This window comes from Castanea sativa, chromosome 9 (assembly GCF_040712315.1).
Source record: "Castanea sativa cultivar Marrone di Chiusa Pesio chromosome 9, ASM4071231v1".
Classification (NCBI taxonomy): Eukaryota; Viridiplantae; Streptophyta; class Magnoliopsida; order Fagales; family Fagaceae; genus Castanea; species Castanea sativa.
The window spans coordinates 4,049,241-4,055,262 of NC_134021.1; positions in this window are offsets into that span (position 1 = coordinate 4,049,241).

Below are 6,022 nucleotides of genomic sequence, written 5' to 3' on the forward strand. Positions count from 1 at the left end.
CTTCGGATTTGGGTTTTCAGCCCAAAATACTTCGTTGGGCCATCTTTCATATACTATTGGGCCCAATACCCCTACAAGAGTGATGGAAATTACTTGTTGAAATTATTTATTTTTAGGAATTTATCTACAATAAGATTTAGAGGATAAACTATACATATTTAGTATGATAACCAAAACTTATCATATAATTAGAGAAAAAAAATTTGATTATCATAATAATCTCTATTAAGAGGATGTAGATTTTGAATAATTTATTCAAATAAAAATTATACATACATACATACATACATACATACATACATACATATATATATATATATATATATATATATATATATATATATATATATTGGTCAAAGGTATAATCAATCTCATATAATTCATTTAAAAGAAATGACTTTAAAACAAATGAATAACTGCCCTAAAAATTAAATTTGTATATTCATACCTTTCATGTTTAGAAAGACTTTCAATTAAATTTAACTAAACTGAAGTGGACTAAAATGCTATGTTAATGTAACTCAACAAAAGTGTAGTAACAATAAATGATATGCTTAAGATTTTAGATATTACGAGTTTGAGATTTATATAAATATTTTTAATAAATTTAATTTTAGAATAGGTGATCTCAACCAAAACATGTATTTTTCCTATATTTAATGGGACCAAAGCGGACCGAATAAGAATGAATAGATAAATTAGGACCAAAGTGGACATAATGGATTGAATAGGAACAAATAGGACAGAATAGGACCAAGTTGGGCGGAATAGGACCAAAGTGGACTGAATAGGACCAATGTCGACTGAATAGTATCGAAGTGGATAGAATGGACTGAATAGGACCAGTATGGACTGAATAGGATTGAAGTGGAAATAATGGGACCAATATGGATTGAGTGGACCAAATGTGACCCAAATTGACCAAATAGAACCAAAGTGGACCGAAGAGGACAGACTGGACCAAATAGAACTTTTCAATATTTATTATTTTTATTGCATTTTTAGGGCTCATATTTCTAATTTGTAATGTCTATTTTATTTTTATTGTTTTACTCATAATTAAAGAGTTTAGCCCAAATATAATAAAATTTCATACTTTTTTACCCAAAAATTAAGAAGAAAAAAAAAATGAAATTTTGAGCTAAACTTGAAAATACAACATATAAAAAGAATCATTCAAAGCCCAATTAGTCCAAAATGGACCGAAGAGGACCGAAATTGAACAAATGGACCAAATTGGATCAAATGGGACCAAAGTAAACCTAATTGAATTGAATATACATTGTTTAATTTTTAGAGAGAAAAAATTATCTTCAACAAATTTTAGAGAGAAAAATTATACATCATATTACAATTATAAAATAATTATTTATTCCCATGTATCGTATGGGTCTGAGACTAATTAAATATAACAATCAGGAATTTTTAATAAGAATTCTATGGAAGTTCCAAAAATAATTAGTTCCCATTATGTAATAGTATATAAAACCTTGCAAGGGTATCCATCTTAGGATTCTAATGCTTAGTAACTATTGTTTCTACAAGTGACTTCAATAGATGCCTGGACATACGAGAAGCACATATCTTGTACATATTTTGATAATATTAATACAATCAATCAGTAAAGTAAAAATTAAACAAAAAGTATACCTAATGGTATTTATACACACCAACAAATATCAAAGTAAGTAATTTATAACTGACACACTGCAAATGGACATCAAGCATTAGACATAAGGTAGGAAGCAATCATACATTCAATAACATAAGAAGTTCTAATGATAAATGAGTTGTACCTTCAAACGTCTCTACTAAGCCGACATACTTTTTTGAACACCTTCTTGCAAACAATCTTTGTGAGATAGCACTCAATATGCAAATGATTTCTTGTATAATCTTTTGGATTGCTATGATTTCTTATGATGATGATGATAAACGTAGAATCTATGATGCTTGCTTTGTAGATTAGTTATTTTTGGGTTGGATTACATTTTTTTTTTCTTCTTCTAGAACTTACACTTTTGAAACCATACATGTGTGACAAAACTAGAAATTGTGATGATTCATTCAAAATGTTAGTTACATAAGTTTTGTTGTGTGTGACGGAACTTGTGTTCCAGCAGACTAATTCAAATCCAAATTAAATTACAAAAGGTAGAAAATTCTCAATTAATTAATTTAAAAAAAAATATATTTGTACCATGATATTGTGACAAAAAGTGTTTTCGCTGCTTGTTGGTATTGGTTTTGGTCACAGGAACATAATATTTTTGTACCAGTAGATAGTGGTTTACTGTTTCGGGGTTACCGCAATATACATTTATATAAATATATATAATAAAGATAGTATTACTTATTACTGTTGAGCTAAAATTTAAATTGATAATAGAATAAAAAATATATATAATGAAGTGAAATTTTTTTTATGAGAATCTAATGAAGTGAATTGATTGGTGGTTATGGTTAATTTTTTTTTTTTTTTTTAAAGAAGAATTAGTTAAGGTTAATTGCTCACATCATGCATTTTGTCCTTACATATTGTACTCCCTAGTCCACATTCTACACCGATTATACAAGGAAAAATTAAATGGCACTTTTGTAAATAAATATGCATGGGATGGTATTTGTAAGTAAAGCACCTTCCAACAAGTTTCATTTCTACTTTTTTCTTTTCCTTTACCAAAATGTATGGGTTTTTTTTTTTAGGTTAATTTATTGATTGGATCGAATGCACGCGTGACTGCAGAGAAATGAGTTTACGAGTGAAGACTGAAGGCTTTTAGTCAATTGCGCGTTGTCAATAAAGCTAGATTATTGGGACTGGCCTCGAAAGTTTGCACCATGGAATCTTCGCAGAAGTAGGACTGGCCCAAAGGAAAAAAAAAAATAGGCCCCTTGAGCCAATGAGAAAAAAGATTTTTTTTTTTTATTGGTTATATATTTTTATTTCTAGAGGGCGTCTTTCCCTTTAAAAAAAAATTTAGACCCTTCTTTTTTAATTAACCTCAGCCAACTAACAACTACTAAACTAAAAAATTTTAATATAAAAACTTTAAAATAAAAAATAAAAAATTTTAATTACGCATTTTTATTCACACGTATTTTCAAAAAATTACAAACAATGTTATTAGAGCAACATTACCAAACAGGCCCTATTTAGAACACCTTATACCAAAAACACTACCGTATGAGACATTTCAAATGCTATATTAAAGTAGCAAAAGTAATTTTTGGTTTGTGAAAATAAATTTTTTTTGCAATAGTTGATGTTCTTAAGAAATAATATTATTGTGTTTTTTTTTCGTTGTTAGTAGATAATTGCATTTTAATATTTTAAGAAATAATAATTTTGTGTATTTGTCTTGGTTGATGATTTGTTAATATTATACGAATACCGATTTGGTTTTTTTTTTTTTCTTATACTTCAGCTTCTAAAAACCCTAAATCCGCCCCGGTTGAAATGAATCTAAAAGCAAAATATGAGGACACTAGAACTAAACTGCAGTTGCATAATTGATTTAGCGTCCAATAATTTTATTGATGATCAGCACAATAATTTAAAAGGTTAATAAAAAGTATTTTAAGTACTATCGCAATATAATCTGGGCAATATGATTGTTCCATGACAGATCAAGGCCAATCTCACGGAACTCTCATGTCAATTTGTAGAATGATACGTGGTTGTTGGGTTTGTTCTATTAAGTTGTGTTTGTTAGGTTTTGTTCTATTCAAAGTTTTGGATCACCAATAACACGTAATTTTTCATTCACCCCATTGAAATCGATGCAATGGTTCACATTTGATTCACAGGGTGGTATATGTGAGGCCATGTCTAACAAGGACCGAAATTACAGCCATTATACTAATAGTGACTCTTTTGTCCGGATGGCATTAGAAAGACGAGTATGTATCTAATAACTAATGTTATGTGCTTTTATTTAGGGGTGTGCGTGGGTCGGGGTGAGTCGGGTTGAGGAGATTTTTTTACCCAATCCATGATAATGGGTCAAAAAAAATTCAACCCAATTCATCACATAAGTCCAACCCGACCCATGTGGGTCGGGTTGAACCCATGGATTGGACAAATTATTATTATTATTATTATTAATAAATTGAGTAGAAAAAAAAATATAAATATATTAAAAAAACTCAAAAATTAGTATCAATGTAACTCCTTAAAGACAAACCACACTAATGACTAAACAACAATAGTAATTTATTAGGGTTTGTATGAACTAATTAGCTTTTATATAGGATAGGAAAAGCTGGTTATTTAAAAAAATTATGAATTATATAATATGTTTTAAATATATAGACATATATATATATATATATTAAATATATGGTGGGTCGGGTTGGGTTTGGCGAGTTTGAAATTTTATGACCCAAACTCAACTCGACCTGCTATCAAAAATTTTTTTGTAACCCAACCCAACCCACTAAGGCCTAAAAACTGGCGGGTTGGTTGCACACCTTTTATTACTTTTAGACTTCTAATGGTTTTGTTATTACGATCATAACATGCCAAATATGAAAAAATAAAAAATTTATTATGATCATCTCTTCAATTAGTAATTGAAGAGATGATCATAATTGACAATTACTAAGACAGATAGGTTAGTAGAAATAGAAGAATTTAATCACACTAGCTAAGAGTTTGTCTAATATAATTTTTAGTTTTTCTCTCTTTATTAGTAAGTTGCAAACACGTCCGATGAGCTTTAATATCATGACTTCACTTGTCACCCACACTTGTGAGAAGAGGAAGTTCTCTTTAAATCAAGGCTCATCGACACAGTCTCGACTTAACACTAAATGCAATTGATGCAATCGCCTAAGACCCTAAGTATAAAAAAAGCCCCAAATTTTAATTTAATCAAGTCTAAATATTAGCCAATAAATAAGATAATATTTTTTATCAAATGATAAACCAGAAAAAAAGAGAAAAAAATGCTACTTTCACAAAAATTTTCACAACATTTTTACAACAAATTCTAAGTAACAAGTTGTTACAGGTGTCTATTGATGACAAAAAAATAATAACAGCGATGGATTCTATTGTAAATGTAGCACTTCTCAAAAAAAAAAAGCAATACACAAAACAAAAATCACAAAATTTTTCACAATAGTTGAATTGACTAATTTTTACTACTTTTTGCATGAGTCCACCATTAATATCACTCTTTTACTTACCAATATTATTCTATCACGTCAAAAGGTATGTCAAATTTTTTGTGTCTATAAACTTTCTATAAAAAAAAAATTATACATGGTTCATGTTAATTAGTAATAATTTTGCATTTAAAACAAGATAATAGAGTTTAAATAATATTTGATTTTTTTAAGTCATATTTAAATATATATATATATATATATATATATATATAATGCCTTAATTTTATTTTTCGCCTTAGACCCCCAAATGTATCAAGCCGTTGTTGCTTGCATCATCATAATCCTTTCAAATACATTTCTCTTTTTTCTTTTTTTAATCATTTCTTTCAAAGTATTATAAATGGGTTTTCAATAGGCTTGTTACCCCATCTAAGGTGAAGTTTCTATGCAACTACTTGCCAAAAGCCTAAAATAGTTTCTTACTAGGAGAAAAAAAAAGTGAATAAATCAAAATTGAAGTTGTGAATAAAATATAGAATGCGTTCCAGTTTCGCAATGAAATACAATATATATATATATATATAGTATTACTTATTAATAATGAGCTAAAATTTAAATTGATAATAGAATAAACAAAAAATCTAATGAAGTGAATTGATTGGTGGTTATGGTTTTTTTTTTTTTTTGAATTGGTTAATTTTTATTTTTTTTTTGGTTTTGAGAATAGAATTGGTTAAGGTTAATTGCACACATCATGTTAGTCCTTACATATTGTCCCCATAGTCCACAGTCCACACTCTACTCCGATTGGTAATACAAAGAAAAATTAAATGGCACTTTTGTAAATAAATATGCATGAGATGGTATTTGTAAGTACAGCACCTTCCAACAAGTTTCATTTCTACTT